Source organism: Perognathus longimembris, chromosome 6 (assembly GCF_023159225.1).
Source record: "Perognathus longimembris pacificus isolate PPM17 chromosome 6, ASM2315922v1, whole genome shotgun sequence".
Lineage (NCBI taxonomy): Eukaryota > Metazoa > Chordata > Mammalia > Rodentia > Heteromyidae > Perognathus > Perognathus longimembris.
In genome coordinates this window covers 19,555,450-19,577,700 of record NC_063166.1, presented here as the reverse complement: position 1 = coordinate 19,577,700, position 22,251 = coordinate 19,555,450, and positions in this window count along the sequence as shown.

Here is a 22,251-nt window from a genome sequence, read left to right as displayed (position 1 = left end):
AGCAAATATCATATTTGAGTATGTTTACATTGTTCTTAGCCATAGCTTTCTAGGAACTTCAAGTCTGTTTAGATTTCTATTTTTTCTAATTTTCGAAATTAGTTCTCCTATTTAGACATTAGTTTTCTAATTTTTTAATCATTCAGGTAGCAAAATTGGATGTTCAATGCTAAAAACTATAAAAGAAAGGTGAAAGAGTCATTCTGTAGGTGTCAAAGATCAAGCAAGAATTGATATAAATTGCCTTTTCCTCCATGGTGTTCACTACTTCTGGCACCAGGATTGTAATCCCCAAAGACAAAAGATGGAGCACGCACCTGCTCCAAGTAGAAATGACACAGAATGCACATGGCATTAATGCTTGCTCTGAATGAAAGTGCTCTGTTTCCCTCAGTTATTGTCACCTTGGAGTAAGAAAGAGAGAGACTTAGATCTCAATATTTCACCTGAACAATGAAAGTAACAATGCAACTTAACAATGTTACTATAATACCAGGCCACACTGGTTTATTTATTCAACAAATACATATTGGACATTTCCTACCAACCCATTCATTCAGCAAATATAACAAATAAATACCAGCCTCTTCTAGGGTTTAGAAATACAATGATGCACAAGCACAAGCATGAGGCCTTCTCACAAGTGCCTTTGAAGTCTAGAGGAAGAAACAGTAATCAAAAGAAAGTGAGAAAAATTATAACTTGTTAAATTTTGAAATGGTTCATCAAAGTTTTCTATTCCGCATTTAATAGAATTACTTTGCCTGGGAGGAGTGTGAGAAAATTATTTTATTCAAGGGAGCTTTATCTGAAGAGAGATGTAAGAGATGAATAAAACTTGGTCAAAAAAAAGGACCAGTAGGGGCTGGGAACATGGCCTAGTGGCAAAGAGTGCTTGTCTCACATACATGAAGCCCTGGGTTCGATTTCCCAGCACCACATCTATAGAAAACGACCAGGAGTGGAGCTGTGGCTCAAGTGGCAGAGTGCTAGCCTTGAGCAAAAAGAAGCCAGGGACAGTGCTCAGGTCCTAAGTCCGTCCAAGCCCAAGGACTGGCAAAAAATGATAATAATAATAAAAATACACATTAAAAAATGTACTAGTCTAAAATTTTTTTTTAAAAGTTACGTTTTGGGGGCTGGGAATATGGCCTAGTGGCAAGAGAACTTGCCTCGTATACATGAAGCCCTGGGTTCAATTCCCCAGCACCACATATACAGAAAACGACCAGGAGTGGCGCTGTGGCTCAAGTGGCAGAGTGCTAGCTAGTCTTGAGCAAAAAAGAAGCCAGGGACTGTGCTCAGGCCCTGAGTTCAAGGCCCAGGACTGGCAAAAAAAAAAAAAAAAAAAAAAAAAAAGACCAGTGATAATGGTTATTTTCCTTAAGGAGGAAAAACTGGATAAATCTTGACTCACTGTCTAGAATGTTCAAATAAAAAGGAAACAAAGAAAATTAGCCATCCTTCCTACTCAACAAATTGTTATGGAGTGGCTGCTATATACTAGTTATTGTACTGAGCCTGACAAACATAACATTCAAAAGAAGAAAGAAAAAACACTGGCTTTCTACCTTTAAAGAACACAGTGAAGAATATATAAATGCATTGAAATATAATACAAAATAATAAAAAAAATTTGCAGCTGTGATAAGAACTTTGGAGTATAGCTTATAGAAAAGTCTTAGGTACTGTGGAGGTGTTTATTAACAATCACGGGCCTATCCAAACACAGCAGAGGAAACCCAGCATTCAAGTGACATTTCATGAGTATTGAAGAAAAGGTACATGTGTACTAAAGTGAGAACATGAGATGAGGATATGAGCCTCATGGGGAAAATAGAAGGACAGTTGTCAGACAGAACTTCACAGAAGCACAGAGAATCTATATCCTCATTCTCAGAGCAATGACTGGCTCTTAGAACACACCTTCAAAGTCAGACACTGAATTGAAGTTTCTGGACAATAGAGAGCTATTTAGTATAACTGAAGATGCTAAAACACCCCAACTTCTTTTATACAGGTACACTGGATATGAAAATCTAAACAAACCCCTTTGTACAACTACTTAAATAATACACACACACATGCTTTACATGGCATACTCGAGTATTCAAAGGTAAAGACACAATGACTAGTCTAGCTCTGTAAAGGAATTCTTACAATTTTCGGAGGCATATAAAACCACCCTTAAAAAATGAAAAAGCAAATATCAGTTAGCCACATACCTTCAGGCAGGAAGGAAGAAATGCAATATTGGCAACAACCTTCACTAGAAATTGGCTGAGAATGATGTGTTTCTGGCACTGAGAGATACTTAACACCTTTCAGAATAGAGGGAAAAGTTGCTTTGACAACGTCTCAGTGAACCACACATGGAGAATATTCCTGATGAAGACAAGCTGTCAGCATCGGGCTGGCTACTGCTGCTCCCCCACCCTACACACCCAACTCCAGCACTCTGTATACACGGTTACTCTCCAATTTGGAGTCAAAAGTCTCGAAACAGCCAGGGTTTCTTCTGTGTCTCAAATACATTTATTTGCCTAAAAATCACTTTCAAAGCCAGGCTGGGCTGGAAAGTCTGTGAACATTTGTATCTCCAATTCACAACCAAAAAGCTGGAATTGGCAATAGGAATCCAGTGTAGAGTGCTACCTTTAGCAAAAGAGCTAAGGACCAACACCTATGCCCTGAATCCAAGTTCCAGTACAGACACAGTGATAGCAAAAAAAAAAAAAAAAAAAACCCTTACCTTTCAAAAAAGACATGTATGCAATACAAATATATATGTGGACTACTATCAGTATTTAATAGGGCAGGTGGAGTCTATACTACATGGACAACAAATCAAGACATACAAACAAGTTTTAAAACTATCTGAGTAAAACAAATGTTTTACCAAGCTCAATCAGGCTCACCATCTTTCTTTTTGAGAGAACTATCCTGTAACATTTTATGATAGTTACTTTTGGATCTCTTTGTTGTATTGTGATTTATTTTCAGCAGTGAACAATTCAACAGAAAGAATCAGAGCTGAAATCTAGTCTGTTGGATTCCACTAACCAAACTGGGACATATTTGCTGTTGTTTTTTTAATTCAAAGAGTGAGAGGTAGCACTTCAGATGTGATCTGATAGGAGTTGAAGTCTTTAATGCCGAACATTTCGGAAAGTGATAAACAGATGGGAGTAATCAAATAAGACTAGATACAACTCTAATCTGTTTTGGTGTGCAGTTATGATGTGCAGAGGGAAGAATGTTGGAGGTGGAGTTCATAGCTTTGAATGTGAGTTTGAAGTCTGGTTCACTGATTACATGCTTAATTTTAGGAAACTCAGTCACCATTTTAAAACTCCAGCTTTCCTAGCTGTGTAATAGCAATACTACCTAGTCCAGTTTGGAAGGTTTCTGAGAATCAAGCTGATATAGGAGATTACACTGTCTACCAAGGGCCTGTGGTTTATAGAACTATGGAAGCAAAATTCCACGGAGTTCAAATCTAAATGTTGGAAAGCAAGTTGGAAATTGAAATGTTGGCAACCAATCAGAAGGAAACTCCCTATAAGATCAATTAGAGTCATTACCGGGGAAGGTTTGCCATCTATGAGAGGCATGACTGCCATGAAATGGAATAGAGCAATGCTCTCTCTATACATCTTTTCCAAGTCTAGAACTTCTGGGTTAAGGAGCTGCTAGAACTAGAAGAAATAGTTCCTAACATCTTTTGTTTCCACCTACATTTTTATTTTTATTTTTTAAATTAAATTTTATTGTCCAGGTGGTATACAGAGGGGTACAGTTTCACACATTAGGTAGTCAGATCCTAACATTTTTTTCCACATGGCCAATAGGCCGCAGAGAGCTACTTCTGTAGGGCTCATCTCACCCTGTGCTTTCCTGGTTCTTGTCTGAAGGAAGATGAGACACAAGCAAACACTGAATGATCAACAACATTTTGAAGCCACCATTTGTCAGCAGCCAAGATTCCAAGTTGGTTCGTCAGGCTTTATTATGAAGAGAACTCCAGAAGTAACTGAGTGGTGACTGTGGTGTGCAGGTGTCATGGATAGCTGTGTAATTGGGAACTAAGCAGGCAGAATGAGAGAAGGTAAGGATTCGTTGCTAAATGTCCAGCCCACAATACAGATTTGTGCACAGAAAGCCTGACAGGAGCACCTTCACATTTCCATGGTAGGAGGTTGAGATTTAGACAGGCCTCCTTTCCTGTTTTTCATCTCTGCATTCAGATACTTTATTAAAACATTGCAACATTTTCTACAGAGGTGACTGCCTGTAGTTCAGGGTGAAGTGACAGCTAAATAGAATAGAGCATAAATCAATTGACAAACATCTGCTCACAGGCCTTTGAACAGAAAGGTAAGGAGAGTGTACATACATATGTAAGTTCTCAGTAGCGAGACTGAATTTACCACAGTACTTTTCACATCCTTTAGAGAGCACAGGACAAGAAAAAGTCATTGTAATAGGACATAGGAAAATCAGTTTCTTCAATGTCAGCCTTTCATATCTTTGCAAGGGGAAGCATTTCATTAGAGTTTCCTACAGAAGAGGTTAACCTTGTGTTTTGAGCAAGAGAACACAAACTAAAGCTATGCAAGGAACAAATCACAGAAGAATGAATTATTAAAACTCTATTCAAAAATAGCCATAGTTCTAAGAAAGAAAATAAGCATAATAAGAGAGTGCATTTGATGACAACATCAGCTTATAACTCAAATCTTAAAATTTGTATTTTCTCTCTTTTCATTTTTAGTCTCCATTTTCCTCTTTGTATTTCTCTTTCTTTGAGAAAAATGATGTAAAAGGGTTTTGAAGAAACAACCCTTACAAATGAGTTGTTTCAATAATACTGCTAAAGGATTATACATTTAACTTGTGCTTCATTTTATCATCATGCTAAAAACATTCGATTTGAAAGCATTACAGATTTTCTCTCTGTATTACTGAAAATGCTAATTTATGTGACAGTTGCAAACATGATACAATGTAAAAGCAATTCAGTTTAACACATGCTTCTAAGTTTTGCTGAACTGCATGAGTTAGATTGATGATTTTATATCTGTGTATAAAAGTCTTAAGTACAATTTTTTTAATTTGGAGGAAAATCAGGAAGGTGTGGATAGTAGAAAAAAATAATTTTACACTTGGACATGATTAATTAAATAGCACTTGAGGGGTTCACCCAGTGAGAACAAAGGCGGATATTCTTTGGAGATGATCACAATGGTTCAATAGGTATGTGCATGTAACAATATAAAACTATGCTTATTGAAATAATCTCCAAGAAAAGGAAACAAGAAGCTTTTTTGTGTGCTGTTTGTAGTTATATCTTTTTTACTCCTTTAATTTATCCTCGGTTGTCACTGTTTTTCTGGTGCCCTTTTTCTGGTATATACACTTTTGTGATTTGGAGAACGGAAGGAGAATCACAGAAATGGTGAGACAAAGGTGAACCAATGCAACAGCTATACTCACTAGACACTGTTGGAAATGAATTTTATGACTTGGGGAGAGGGGGGTGTGGGGAAAACTGGAAGAAAATGGGAAAGGGGGCAACATTGATCAAAAAGAAATGTACGCATTCCTTTACTTATGTAACTATAATCCCCCTCTGTACATCACCTCTACAATAAAATTTAAATTAAAAAAAAAACAGGAGGGTGCTGGGCTACAGAGTATTTTGTTTGTTTCTTCAAATATTTCCAAGAGTTACAGATCATAACCTTCAGGCTGAATTAATTAGCAGGCAAATTTTCTGTTTTACTAGATAATTGAAATAGTAAAGCGTTTGGCAGTAGAAAGGATTTGTGGATTTCCCAGTTTGGGGATTGGAAATGAGTGTGTAGGACAGACTTACTACTGCACATATCAAAGTCTGAGACATACCAAATATCATAAAGGAAACTTCAGGTCCCTCAGGACATTTGTCATAGCAAAGAAGAAAGATGGTTTTCATAGTCAAATTGAACTGAATGAAGGTGCTTTTTTTTTCACAGTAGCCACTTCCTCTACTCTGGCAACCATTTTGTGTCTGTAGATTTTCTGGTAGGAACTCAAATTTGGAGGGTTTATCTAAGTTTGAAAGTAATGCTGTCAAATCTAGAAGAAGTCACTCTTTGATTCAAATATATAGTTAATTAGCATGAGCATTGTGAGTGTTGATTGCGATAGGATAAATGATGTTCCTAACCCCCCTCACTATTATCTCTAACCCTCTAATAGGAAATTAATTGTATTTGTCTAGGCATTGACCATGTCTCAAATCTCACCCCTCTAGATGCTGAAGAAGGAAGATTACTCGGTTGAGGCTGATCTCATTGGCTAGTGTGACCTTGTCTTAACAACTCATTTAAAAAAAACCTCAAAAGACATGCATCAGACTTTCTCCAAAGGTACAAAAAAGAAACCATTCAAAAAGTAATCATTGAAGCTCACTATATACTACAAAACAAACTGAGAGAGAGAGGACTTGAGATTAATACCAAGAAAATTTAATATTTGCTTAGAGTGCTAGTGTCCTTTCAAATAACATGTCTTCACCTTCTGAGATCTTACAATATCATAGAAAAATGACGGGAAGGTAGGCAGGTGTAGCACAAGATAGCTTAATGTTCAAACCTCAGCCTTCCTAATGAAGGTTACAAAGATTGTCTAAGGACTATCAGATCAAATTTCTATGGGCAGTTGCCCCTGAGAGAAGCTGGAAGGTTCCTTAGATAACATGGTACCACTGTCTCCCGCTTAGGGGAAAAATGTTCTTAATGCCGTACTGTTTTACTGGTGATATTAAAGACCTGGTTTTACAAACAGATTACAGATACAAACAGATAATGCTTAGTTGTCCAGACAAATAGTCATTAGATTATTTATGTGGAGAGAGAGAAGAGAGAGAGAGAGAGAGAGAGAGAGAGAGAGAGAGAGAGAGAGAGAGAGAAAGAATGTAAAGATAGGGTGGGGGATGGAGGTAAATATCTAAAGATTGACAATCAATGGTATGGATTCATAAGGAGTCTTCTGTGAATAAAATAGGATGTCTCCCCCAAAGATAAACTCTAATAAATACACTATTGTAATTAAAGTTTCACAACAGCAACATGGCTAATATATGGCATTTGAAAATAGACTGTTGTAGAAATGTGTTCCATAAAATCATTTAAGCTTCACGAGCAAGCAAATAAATTGGTGCTCAGAGTGAATAGTATTACTTTTCCCAACTCTTGTTCACTTCCCACCCCTGGCATGACTTCAATTGATTTTAATCTTGAACAAGACTTGATTTGGCCCATGGTGTATGAGCCATTTTGTTCTGGACAGACTCAAAGTATGCTCTGAAGTTTGCTTTAGCTGTTATATTCCTCCATATCTCCTGAGAGCAGGTTGCACTCCATGTGAACAATACTAGAACTTTACTGAATCACTAGAAACCGCTGAGGAGTTTATTATGTAACATGATTGGAAGAGGGAAATTTGACTGTTGGGGGAGTGGTTAAGTTTTTGAGCTTTCAGTATACTTTAGCTATGAGGCCCTTGTCTAATGCATAGCTTGTAAAGATCTTCTCCATTCTGTGGGCTTTCTATTTATCTTGCTAGCTATGTCCTTTGCCAATCAGAAGTTCTTCAGTTTGATATAATCCCATTTATCCAGTCTTTCTTCGATTTATTTTGATTCTGGATCTTTACTTATGAAGTTTTGAACTGTGCCTAGTAGAACTCCAAAAAAATGAAACAAGAGATACTTTTTAGCTGATGTTGTTGCTGTTTTTGTTTTCCTTCAATCTTGCTTGTTAGTTTGTTTGTATTGGACAGAGTAAGGAGAGGCACAGAAAAAGTGGAAAAAATGGTAAACAAATTCAACAGTGGCACCCCACTAGATATTATGTGAAAAATGAACTGTATATCTGGTGGGTGGGCATGGGAGGGAAAAACTGGGAGAGAGCAAAGAAAGGCAAGACATGATTAAAAAAGAATTGTATTCATCTGATTCTTGTAACTCTAAACCTTTTGTATATAATCTCTACAATAACAATTTTAAAAAACCAGAAATTTGACTGCTGAAATGCCCTTTTAACTGTTATGACCAATTGTTACCACGCATTCCTCTAAAAAGAATGTTTTGTCAGAGACAGTGCTCTGTTTGTGGGTGTGCTAGAACTTAGATATTCATTGGACATAACAATCAGAACCACAATATTACACCAAGAATAATATTCCTTAGTGGCAGAGGAGTCACAGATGTATCTCTGGTTGGCTGTCTAGCCTACACCTCCATGCAGGAACACAAATGGCAATTAAGCAAATGAATTTCTTTGGATTCTAGATGTGATGTTGACAAAAGTGAATGGTCACACACTGAAATGAATATTAAGTCCTTTGACCATAGGTCTTCTGAACTAGAACTCCACCGGTAAATAGAGGAGAGAGGCATGTGATTAAGAACAGTTCTGTTACAGGTGGAGCAAGTGATTGCAGCTAGGATGCAATAAAACCTAAATGAAAGTTTGAATACCAGGCTATGTAACAAGAGGCTCTGCACTGATAAACAACTGATTTTTGTTTTTTTGGTTTTTTTTTCTGCCAGTCCTGGGGCTTGAACTCAGGGCCTGAGCACTGTCCCTGGCTTCTTTTTAGCTCAGCACTAGCACTCTGCCACTTGAACCACAGCGCCACTTCTGGCTTTTTCTATATATGTGGTGCTGAGGAATCGAACCCAGGGCTTCATGTATACAAGGCAAGCACTGTTGCCACTAGGCCATATTCCCAGCCCTTGTGTCTCTGTTTTTATCCTTCTCTCCTCTGAAGCCTAACTTTGCAATAAGAGAGGGTGGAAAAAAATGACACATCCAGGGAGTCACAGTGAGAGTTGTTAGCATACTGATTTTCTTCACCTTGAACTTAATGTATTGAAAACAGTTTCCATGTGGAAAAGATAGGTCAAAAGTCTACAACTTGCAATCCTTGCAGATATCCACAATCTACTCAAGTAAATACATTTCTACAAAAGATAGACATTATTTCCTTACTTATTTCTTAAAATATTTTTTAATTTATTTTTTATTGTAAAATGATGTACAGAGGGGTTACAGTTACATAAATAAAGTAATGAGTATATTGTTAACCCCTCCCTTGTTTTCTTCTACTTTCCCTAGTGTCTTGTTAGTATTACTGTTTTGTTGGGGGGAAAAACAATGGGGGAAAATGAAAGCAAAAGAAGTAACTTCATGCAGTACATTAAAAAAACACCTCTTGTTTCCATATCATGGAGTTCATTTTGATTAGCATCATTTTATAGGTCATATATACATAGCAATTGACCAACTGTGATCCTCTGCTAGGACTATCCTAGACATATACTAATTATCACAAATGGAGGAAACTATGAAGTCTATATTTCTTTGGGTCTGGCTTCCTTCACAAATATGATTTATTTCCAAGTCTTTCCATTTCCTTACAAATGGGATAATGTCATTCTTTCTGATGGGAGCATAGAATTCCATTGTGTATAAATACCACATTTTCTTTTTTTTGTTTTAAATTTTTATTGTCAAGATGATGTACAGAGGCATTAAGAGTTACATATGTAAGGTAGTGAGTACAATTCTTATCAAACTTGTTACCTCTTCTCCCATTTTTTCCCACCTTCCACTTCCACAATTACCCCCATTCAAACTGTACAGTTAGTTTACAACATATTGTCTTGTCTTATAACTATCACTGTTGCATTGGTTTGCCTTTTACCCTTTGTCTCGCCATTTTGGTGTTTTCCTTCCCTTCCCTAATTCAATTAAAAGTGTGTGTGTGTGTGTGTGTGTGTGCGTGTGTGTGTGTGTGCAATACCCAGGGTACCAAAATCAAATATAGTGACACAGGGGCTAAACCATAGGGAAGATAAGCAAAAGGAAAAAAAAATAATTTCACAAAGAAGAACAACAATGACAAACTGCTTATTTCCATATCTTGGAGTTCATTTTCCTTAGCATCATCTTATGTGCTCATATGCACGTAGCTATTGAACTATTGTAATCATCTGCTAGGACTATTCTAGACATATACTATTTACCAATAAGGGAAACCATAGAGGCTATGTTTCTTATACCATATTGGATCAAGAAAATGATCCAATCATCTACTGAGGGGCATCTGGATTGATTCCATATCTTAGCGGTTGTAAATAATGCTGCAGTGAACATGGTTGTTCTGGTAGCTTTATTGTGGCCTTGCTTGTTATCATTTGGGTAAATGCCCAGGAGAGAGATTGATGGATCAAAGTTACCCCCTCCCCCATGACAAATCCTCAAAGAAACAACCAGTCCGTCAATAAGTGGGATAACGAATTAAAAATAGATTTCTATAAAGAAAAAATAAGACTAGCCAATAGACACATGAAGAAATTTTCAACATCTTTGACCATAAAAGAAATGCAAATCAAAACAACATTGAGATACCACCTCAACCCAGTTTGAATGGCCATTATAGTGTAGTCAGAACAGTGAACTAAAACTCATGAGAAATACATTATTACTCTCCTAAGTGAGTAGCTTTTGAACCAAGATAGCAATACAGTACTAGAAAGACTGTTTACTGCATATGGTTTCATTGTATTATTTATGTATTTGTATCCACCTTCTTTTCCTACATTAAAATGATTAGAATTGTACATTTTTGATAGAAACTAGAAATGCTTGCTATAACACAGTTACTGTCTTCATTCTACTACCAGCAGAATACAGACCTGCTGGGCTATCCCTGCAATGGGAAATTTGTTCTTCCTGTTAAGTTTGGTTCTGACTATGTGCAAGTAGAGATCTGAATCCATTAGTCTATGCTTCCTGTGGTCCATGTGTCTCAGGAAGGACACCCTTACTGCAGGTCTCCATCTGGCTGCTCTCTAATAGAGCCCCACAGAACAACTGATTTTCTACAGCTCGATGACAAAGCAATCAATTCTACATTTTCATTTATTAAAAAATTATTTGATTATGAAATCTTTACTGTAGTTTTACTGGGCTGTAAGATATTTATTGTTTTCATTTCTTATGCTAGTTTCTATATCTCCCAACATATGACTAGTGATAATTTTCTAAATTATCACAAGTTAGTGTAAGGAATAGATACAGTTGTTTTCATATTAGGAGTGTGTAATATAAAACTGTGTTGGAAAAAGTTATAGGAAACGTTGAATTCTAGAATTATCGCACAGAGTCCACATACTGTAAAAAGTGATATGATATATTCCATAAACCTGTTGTGACAAATAGGACATACAAAGCCATGGAAGGTTGAGAATTAAAAATGCCAATAAATAATGTTGAAATTATTAGTGAGTCCCTTTCATTTTCTTTCTTTGTCTTTATTAGAGTTATGAAATATTAAAATTAATTAATATAAAACAAATTTACCTTACTTTTCCATGCATATATTTTGGATACTGATGACTCCAACGATATTTCTATAAGGGAAGAATAGACAAGAGAGAAAAGTTATGGGTATTTGGTCCACTTATATTCAATCAACGTAAGTAAGATGATGGATGCTATATATACACACACATACATACATATATGTATATATACATACGTATGTGTGTGTATATTTTCCTTTGAAGAAAATATTACATCAGTATAATTCAAGAATGACAGATTTGTTTCAACCTGGTTCCTAGAGCCAGTTGGTGAAATGAGATGAGCACATTCTTTTGGAGGCAAAAAATGTTATTCTGGCTTGGTATGAAATATCTCATAGGTTCATGTTTTGCTGCTATTAGGGGAGGTAGAGCATAGATGGTAGAAGCAGGGCATTACAGGTATAGATTTGAAGTTTGCCAGTCCTAGTCCCTTTCTCTCTGTCATTTATTGTTCACCACAAAGTGAAGAATCCCTTTACTACACACTGCTGCCCCACTGCCGTGATGTTCTGCTTTAAGCAGGACACCAGGCCCAGCAATCATTGCTGGACCTTCTTAAGCTAGGAGGCAAAACAAAATTTTCTTACTTTTATGGTATTTATATTATATACTCAGGCACCGGGATATTAAGTCAAAGTGACACAAATGTATATTCCATGCTTTTATAAAACCAGATCCACATCTTTTCTCAATGCTAAATAATTGATGTGTGTGCTAAATAAATGATGTTTTCAGCTAGCTAGCTATCAATAGAGCTAAGTATCTATGCAGAGAGGTGATTTTATAGTATCTAGATATGGGTAGATATAGATAATTAAATATAAATATATGTGTGATTAGCTTATCTAAATAGAAAAATAGGTAGATAGGTAGGCAGGCAGGCAGGCAGATAGATAGATAGATAGATAGATAGATAGATAGATAGATAGATAGATAGACAGAAGGCACACATAGAAACCAATATACTCATGTATACATGGCCCCTTGTTTGACTTTGAAAACTAGTGTTCTTACTTTATGAGGTATGTGTAGGTTAAAGGAATGTGTGTGTGTATGCACACATATAAATATCTATGTGTGTGTGTGTTTAGTATCCACTGTGTGTCTGACTTAACAAAATTACTTAGCAATAGTTACTTTCTAAAATGACAAAATATATTTCTGAGTGTTATAATGAATTATATAATTCCATCAATGAAAATCAAACCAGTGATTTCTAATTGGAATTTGATGAGTCAATGAACTCAGAAATGTTTATCATAATGATAATAAGCATTTTTTCCAGAGCCAAAAATATACCATCAGAATGCAAGAATCCTAAAGTATTGGTCATTGTAAATGATTTTAAAAGATGAATCGCATTGCTTAACATAGAACCATCCCTGAAATAAGTGCACTTGTTTTGAATCAATAAAAACAATGAAAAATATATATCATAGGTTTGTACACAGATAAACTAGAATGGGTAAATAGCTGAGACATACCTCCAGAGGGAAGTCAAAATAAACTAATAACATGAAAATCATGAAAGAATCAGGACAACAGAGAGTTTTTAAATTTATTTTAACAATTTGGTGATTATAATTTACATGGAACACAGAAACACAGGTAGAGTATGGCTACAAAATAGTGAGAACTTTTTAACTCATCAGATGTATAAGCACAGTTCCACTCAGATTCTATAGATTTAAAAATATCACCTTTCTAAGGGATCATTATGGCTTCTGTGTCTGAACACACACTCTGCCAGGATGTTGACTTGCTCTACTTCCTGGTTTCAAATGGAACTGTCATGTATTTTCCAGTCAAGCTTAAAATAGGGTATTCTGAAAGTTTAATGAGATTTCTACTCATGAGGAATTCCTCCCTAAAGACTTCAAGGCTACATTTTGAATCAAATTACCAGGAGGGTTTTGTTTTTTTTTAAATTCTTTATGTCCAAAGATTTAAACTTGTTTTCTTACTAAATCAATTATCCAGATCTTCTCTGTGTGAGGTCAACGATTTGAAGACTACTATTTTTATGCTTCATATCACATAGGCAAAGTGGTTTTCTATGATAGTGTGATAGAGATAAATTTGGTGCCTTATGCGGCTTAAATAAACCTTTGGATTTTCTTCTCTTTACCAAAGCTTTACCAATGCTGATATTCAGTTCATTTGAATTCTGTGGTGATCTTAGCAATTTCAACAGTGTACTGGAAGAAAATGGCAGGAGACTAGAGTTTAGATATTTGACTTTTTAAAAAAATGACAAGGGAAATATCATTGCAAATCTAACACACGACAGTTATATTTAATCACATGTAATTATATATACAGGAAATCCAGAATTTAAATAGTTTGAAAATTAATGCCTATTATCAAATAATTTATAAAATTAAAAATATTCTCTAAATTACCTCCTAGAGTAATTGTAACATTTATAATCAAACAAATTTGTTTCTTTAAAAAAAATTAATCAACTCAAAAGTCAAGGCTCACAGGCACTAGTGATTTGGAATTCCTCACAATTTGTTACTTGTCAGCTCTTTGGTGCTGGGGTAGGAGTGAAACTTTGAAGCTTTCCATTACATTTTCTTTACTTTAATTTTTTTGGCTAAAAACCTTTGGGCATGTTTGTTAAATAAATGCAGAAATGTTTTGTGCAAAAATATGATTGGGGAAGAATCATAAGGATTTATTTCAATATGCATTTTTTAATGAAAACATAGACAATCATTGAAACTTTGCTTTTAGTTGATTTAAGTAGGTTTTTTGACCACTGCTCATGAAAAGTATTGTATTATTGCAGAAGTGCTATGGTGTTATCACAGAATTAATCACATATCTAAGCAGTCAGGAGAGTGAAGTGTAAAGGATTGTCCTATTCAATGAATCAGGAATGCTTGGAAAGGGATAAATCAAGCTGCAGATAACATCTACAAAGAAAGTGAGGATGATATATTCCTTTTTAAGTAGGAAGGTATATGTTTATATATTTAAAGTGTTGGCAATTTTAATAAAAAGTTTGCAATTGTATCAATCATATTTGGGCTAGAATTTAGCCTAATGATCTATGTCTATGGACTGTTTCTTTTTTTTATTTTTACCACACATAAGATCCTATTGGTAACCTTGAGCCCCAGTGAAAGTAAATAAGAGGAAATATTGCTCTAGGATTTAGGGAATATGCACTGTTCATGATTTAAGTCTTGGAATCCTATTTTGTTAGTGGCATAGCTTTTCAAGCTGCCGTATTTCTCTTTATTTTAGTTTCCTCATCCATCAAATGCACAATAATACCTAGCTTTCTGAAGGACTAAGTGATATAACATATGTTTCAGTGCCTTAGTGATTAGAATATAAAATCCTTCTGTAGTTGCTTCCTGACATGGAATTCACATAACTCTAATAAAAAGTGAAGTTATCACATGCTATTGCACCCCTCAAGATTGTCTAGTAAAAGGTTCCTAATTATTATTACTAGTATTATAATCACTATATAATTATATGTAATTATATATTATGAAATATATAAATATAATTGTTATAAATATCATTATTATTATGATTATTATTTGCTTTTGTTAGTCATGAGTCTTGAACTCGGGGCCTGGGCAATATCCCTGAGCTTTTCTCTTCAAGGCTACTGTTCCAACACTGAACCACAGAGCCACTTCTGGCTTTCTAGTGGGTAATTGGAGATAAGAGTCTCATGAACTTTTGTGCCTGGCCTGGTTTCAAACTGAGATCCTCATATCTCAGCCTCCTTACTAGCTAGGATTAAAGGTGTGAGCCATAAGTGCCCAGCCCCCTATTATTTTTACAGTAAAAGGTAAAATCCTTTCCACGGCATGTAAAACTTAGTATCAACTGTCCTCATTGCTGGTCTGTTTTCTCTTTGTCTCATTTCCTATTTCCTCAACTTGCTTCTTGCATTTTGGGGTTTTCTGTTCTCCATGATTCTTCTTAAACTTGAGAACCCTGTTTCTATCTCAGTGCATTTCACCATCTTTCTCCCTGTGTGGGCCAATCTTCCTGAATATTTATAGTTCACTTCTTCCTACCTTCAACTCTTGGCTAAGTGTTCACCTTCTCCATGTGTCTTCACTTAAAATAACAAACCTCTATTAATTTTCCAGATTCTTTTCATCCCCCCCCACCTGATTCTCTTACAGCTGACACTCTCTAATGTATCTCCACCACCAGTTATGATTACAATGTGTTATCATTTCCCCTCTCCGGAATGTTGCATCATGAAGATGGATTTTTCTGGGCTTTGTTCACTAGCTTCACACTCACACCTCAAATGGCACTTGCATAGAGGAGATGCAAAAAAAAAAAAAAGATGTGAGTGAATTATTAACAAGTGATGGTGAATTTTTTGTTGAAATGTTGCCTAGTTTACTTCCTTCTCACTTGATTCCTTGCCACCTGCCTTCTCCTTTTCTGGGGTGCTGCATATGGCAGGTTAATCCTTCTTTCTAAGAAGGTACAGCCTGGTTGTGAGCCCAGACAGCCTCCAGCTACCTCAAAACAAGATCATTTCCCATTTCTCTGCACTTACAAAAAAGCTGCACAGCAGTCTGCCTTAGAGTGAGCATTCAAGAGTCTCCAAAGAACACTGTTTTCTTTGTAGTCTTGCTGTGGGGGAAAAAACATAAAGTCTGTAAAACTCAATCTTACCAAGTGCCACAATTTTTCTCCTTTTCATACCCAGCAATATAAAACCAGCCCAGGTCCCACATCTTAGCCACAGAAGACAGTGCCTGCCTTCTTATCACTCATACAGACTCTGGAGCCCCTGGCTATAAGTTTGATCTCTGATATACTGCATCCAGCTTAATTACAGCTAATGAGATTGAGTGAGCCTCACCATAATGAAGCAAAAAGCTCCTTAATCTATTTGACCCTGTGAAGCATGGTGAAGGATGGTATGAATAGCGAACCTTAAATTTTACTTTCTCTTGAATACTATTTTGAAATTTACCTCCTTTCTTCTGTTTCTTTCTCCTGTAAATACAAGGAAATAAATTCACTTAGGAGAGAAGACAGATGATTCCAGGGAGAACAGGCGAGCAACAGTTGTATTGTGTTCATGTAGGCTAATGTGATGCCCGAGGCTCACATAGGTGGATAGGTATGAGCATTCAGGAATCATCTCCACTCTTCTAATAGGCTCTCATTGAGCTATAAATAAATGGATCCATGAGGCTATTGCATAATGCTACTAGAGTGGAAAACTGGGAATAAACCAAGATTCTACCCAGCAACTGAATTTAAAAAATTACTTCCTATAGTACTGTTTTAGCAAATTTAAAATTATAGGCAGTCTATGTAGGAATATCAAAATAAGAAATTATTCCAGCAAGATACTTCCTTTAAGTAAGTGGGAAGAGTATGCAGGCATAATAATGGCAAAGTTCATTGGTTTATATGCCAAACTTGTGAGTTACTGAAGCACTGCATTCATTCATAACAAAGAAAATCTCATTTAAATGTCTTTTATAAGTACCCTGTGCTATGCTTTGGGAAGAAATGGTGGAAAACAGTCTTTTCCCCCAAGGAAGTTTCAGTCGAGAGTGGAAAAAAAAAAAACAAGAAATACAATGATTTACCATATAATTATAGTCATGAAATGGTTTCAAATGTTAAAGGAACATAAAATGTTATTATGGATATCAACCTTAAAACAATGTTGATAGTGGAAGGAGATTCATAGAGATCACAGTAATTGATGTATGTCACTTCCAGCCCTGAAATCAGAGGAGTCACTCCCTAAAACCCTGTTCTTCTGCTGAATATGTTTGAATGGGATACTGATGCATCAATTCTATGTGATGTTCAAAAGCAAAGGAAGTGTGGAAGAGTAGCTTTAATTGGGAGATTTGTCTGTCTTGTCTTATTTCTTCTCAGCTAACATACCTTAGTTCTTGTTTTCTGTTTATCAGGAAGCTAAGAGCCTTCGGAGCCCCCAGTCTCCTATTCTTCTTAACCCACAGCATCTCTGGCCCATTTCTGCACTTAACATAGAATCTGGTCACATATCTAATGCCAGTTCTTTTCCCTTCAGGATAAAGTCTACTCTTTCACTAAATAACACCATGTCCAGCATTCATTCACCCTTTCATGTCTTTAAAACTTGTGCTTCTTTGATACTGGCGATGGAATTAGAAGCCTTGTTCGTGCTAGGCAAGCACTCTACCAGTGAGCTATACTTCTAGCTTCTACAGCACTCTCTCTGTCTTACAGACATCTGTACATAGCAACAGCTGTAGAAAGATCACATCCCCTTAAACTCATCTGCCTTCTACCTGGCCACCTTAGCTCATCTTGGAGCCCTGTGTGGATTAGCTGAGATTCCTAAACAGTATTTCTGCTTGTTTTGTAATCCAATCCATTCCCTGTCTCTTGTAAACATAAAATAAAACCTCTCCTCCTATATGAAGTTGTCAGTGCTATAAGTCATGGGCTGCCTTTATTAGTGGATTAACTTTCAAATTGTTTTGCCATGGTGACATAGGATCAATGGCATTTACAACTAAAGCATTCTCTTCCTGGGGACACCTGAGAATATAGATCATTGTACTAAGTCCATGATATACTGTCTCTGTTTTCCTCCTGCTGATAATGGATGTGAATAAGAACTGTAGTGCAAGGACAGTCTTCAAAGATCTCTACTTAAATGATTTTTATCAACATTGATACAGCTGTTAGTAATAATTAGTTTTTAAAAATCATATTACAATTCCAATCTCTATTAATAGGTTACAGCAAGTCAAGACAGACTTCAGTATTGTGAAGAATATTAATTTTTCACAGTCTGCCTATAGAGTAAACCCTGAGCTCTAATCAACCAACTCATTGATTTCAGGAGGATTCAAAGGAGACTTACACAAAGTGCCTCCTCACTAAATCATCACCCTTCCTTGCACAGCAAGAAGGCCTACTCCTTGGTCTTCACTTGATTTAGTACAGAAGTTATATGATGCACTTATTCTTACATCATGCATGATTCTGAGATATAGAGGCCATACAAGTTATATCCTATGTTATAGATATGCTATAGATTGCTCATCACTGTTGCAGTAATGCACATGTGTGTATGTCATTGTGTTTCATAGGTTTTTGGGGGGTTTTTTTGAAGCAGGAATCCAGGAAGAGCCTGGTGGGTGGTTCTGTATTAGTTCTATTGCTGAGGTGGCAATAAAGCTGTGAGCATGGATTGCTGTCAACCCAAAGGCTGACAGAGCTAAGGATGTGCTTCCTAGTGGCACATTCATTCATATTCATATGTCTGACAAGTGAGTTCTGGCTTATGGCGGATGGACTCAAACCCCTGACCATATGGATTCTTTCTTCCGTGCATTATCTTTACATGAAGCTGCTCTTGGGTTTTCATGATATAGAGTCTGATTTTTACTTTTGAGAGCAACATATGCAGAAACAAACAGTACTAGCAATGTCTTTACCTGTAACCTGAGCTTCTGCCCCATTGTTTTTGGTAGTGTTTTGGTTACAAGGGCCACACTACTTAAGGACATAAAGATCATTGGGTTAGACACCATCTAAAAAATAATGCTCACAGGATTGAAAGCATCTAGTGGTAAGGTCTTTCATGTGCTGAAGAACAAAATAGCTTTCTGAAATCTATTTTGAGGTTGCAGAGATATAGAAGAATTTCAACCAATCAGGGTTCACATTATCACCATTTTCACTTTATTACCTCCTCACCATTGATGAGATTAATGATGCTGACTGACAGGTCCCATGATGTTGGTGCCAAGGAAACATGATAAGAAGAAAGCTCAAAGAACATCTACAGGCCCCTGACCCCCGGGAGCCCTGATCACTGCTTTATAAATAATCACACTGCTAACTTAACATAGTAGAAAGACCTATGGTTCCCTGTTAGAATCATTTCCTGACTCTTCTTTGCACAAGTTAATTCAAGAGAGACTTGCTCATGCACATTCATTTCCACCAAATGAAGTAGACATATTAAGGAAAGATACCAAAACAACTTAGATAGAAGAAGAAGAGTAAAATTATGGCGGTTGTAAACTTACTTGATCTTTGTAACATCCTTGATTTCCCTTATAAATAGGTGCTTTGCCATGGCATTTTTCTTAAGTTGAAATTTGTTTTATCCTGAAGAGTAAGAAGAAGGTGATGGAAATATGCAAAAATTGTCGTAATTGTTCTGCTGTGAATGAAGAATTTGTGCAAGGTAGCCCAGCAACATGGAAAGATGTCAGAAATCTCAGCTTCGTAAAAAATGAACTGTGTAAAATGGACAAGTGGTGTGCTATTCCAATATTATGGGTAGGAAAATGAGGCATGAATATTAACATCTACTTGTGCAGAGGGATTAAGTGAGATACATTTGGGTCACTATTCTGAGCTTTTTGGAAAGCAGTGATAGATTAGGGCTTTACAAAATGATTCTTTGTGAACGTGTGACTAATTTTTGTCAGAGAGATGGTGTAGTATTTCCAGCAAGATAGCAACAAATTTTAAACTGATCCTTGATCTTGTTTTCATTCTTTGAAACTTGTTCTGCCTCATTTTCTCTGTGATAATAACTATAATTATATCTATCCCTCATTAGAAAGCTGCTCCTTTTTCTTTCCTGACACTTTGTCTCCACTGAGTAATGATGATGAAGCTTACTCCTGCAATTATTTATAAAATGCAGGAGATGGAGAACAAATTGTATACATGGTCCACAGTGTTTGCATTATTCCAATTCTCAAATCTTAAAAGCAAATTCTCCAGAATGAGTAGTGATATCCAGCTAAACATGTATGGGATTTACAGAATCAAGTCAAAGTGACCCTGTCTAGTGTCAACCAATGCCCCTCAATCATCTCTACTTAGCACATCAAAGTCTTCTCTTTCTCTAACACTGTGAGCATTCCCAGTTATTACTAGTGTAATTTTTATGTTTCTCACCTTTCCTTTTCTTTATCATGTTGGAGTCCTCAGCAGATATTTTAGATATTTTAACCACCATGTAGTCTAGTTTTCAAAAGATAAAATTAAATTCTTACCAGAAACGATTAGCTCATGCCTGTAAGTCTTGCTATTGAGTATCCTGAGATCTGATAATCATTGTTCAAAGCCAAACCAGGCTGGAAAGTTTATAAGACTCATATCTCCAATTAACCACCAGAAAGCTTGAAGCGGAGTTGTGACTCAAATGGACAGTGCTAACCTTGAGCACAAACAGACAGGAATAGCACCCAGGCCCTGAGTTCAGGACCCAAGACAAGCACTAAATAAATAAATAAATACAATTTTTATTAAAGGAATGAATTTAGATATTTTTCAGACTTCTAATTCTCCAGCAAATGAGATTCTAGAAATTAAATGACTTTTCATGTTTAAATACAGAAAATAACCACTGGTATCTAATCTGTAAGAGATCTCTTATATTGTCTGTTAAAGATAAGCTGTATTTCCTGACATCTTTCAAGCAAAAATGTTATATAGATGCTCCTGTGTTCTTACATTATTTCATCAAATTGCACATCCATTTGGCATTTTCTTATAACCCTAACCTTGCCTTCATGTGAAGTCATTGTCTAGTTCATGCAACACTATGTACTTTGATTATTTAAATTACCCAAAAGGGTATAAAATTTTAGTAGAGAATACTTTTTAAAATATATATCCTTACAGACTGAAATGTATTACAGCTTTATGAAAATCTTTCCTGTCTAGCTCATATCACTTCCCCAAGCCCACTGCATGGTCCCAACCTACTGATTTCATTATAACTTTCCTTTTGTAGTCTGTATTACTGTTATGTGTTTTATGATACATTTTACAACCCTATTATCTTTCATACCCATAGATCCCTTGAAGGCATGGATTCTATCATATCCAGCTATACTTCCAGTTCCTTGTATTTTAAGTTCACATAATTAGGTCAATTAAGATAAGTTACTCTATAAATATATCAATACAACTATTTTTATTCTTATTCAAAATTACATTTTGCTATTACGATTGCTTTGAATCAATCTGATTTTTATTTGCTTTATTTCTAAATAACACCAGCAATATAGGACAATATACAAATTCATTCCTACACTAAAAAAAAAAAGTCCAGAGCCACTTCTAACCTCCTCCTCCTCCTCCTCCTCCTCCCTCTCCCCCTCCCCTCCCCCTCCCCCTCCTCCCCCTCCCACACCCCCCCTCCTCCTTCTCCTCCTTTTTGGCCCGTCTTGGAGCTTGAACTCAGAGCCTGAGCACTGTCCCTGCTTTCTTTTTGCTCAAGGCTAGCACTCTACCCCTTGAGCCACAGCGCCACTTCTGGCCTTTTCTGTTTATGTGGTGCTGAGGAATCAAACCCAGGGCATCCTGCATGCTAGGTAAAAGCACTCTACCACTAAGCCTCATTCCCAGCTCATTAACTCAGTTTTTTTTAATGCAAATATTTTTGAAAACTCTTTGATGCACTCTAAATAAATTTCTGAACTAATAGTTGATTCGTTTTAGCTTCCTCTTTAATTAACTTTAATATATACTGCATTATTTTTTCATGGAGCTGGGGATTGAACAAAGAACTCATATCATACTTGGTAGGCAGGAGCTTAACCACTTGATCCAAATCCTTAGCCCTTTTTTGCTATAGATATTTTTCACATAGGCTGTAGTAGATTTTGTTGGTGGTTTGGTTTGTGGTGCTTGTTTGTTTGAGTTTTGGGAAGGGGTTGGTAGAACCAGCTTTGGTCAATGATCTTCCTACATTGCCTCTTATGTAGCTGGAATTATTGTTATGACCCACCATGATCAACTTATTTAAGTTTCAGTAGTTTCTGGTGCCTGGCCTTCCCTCA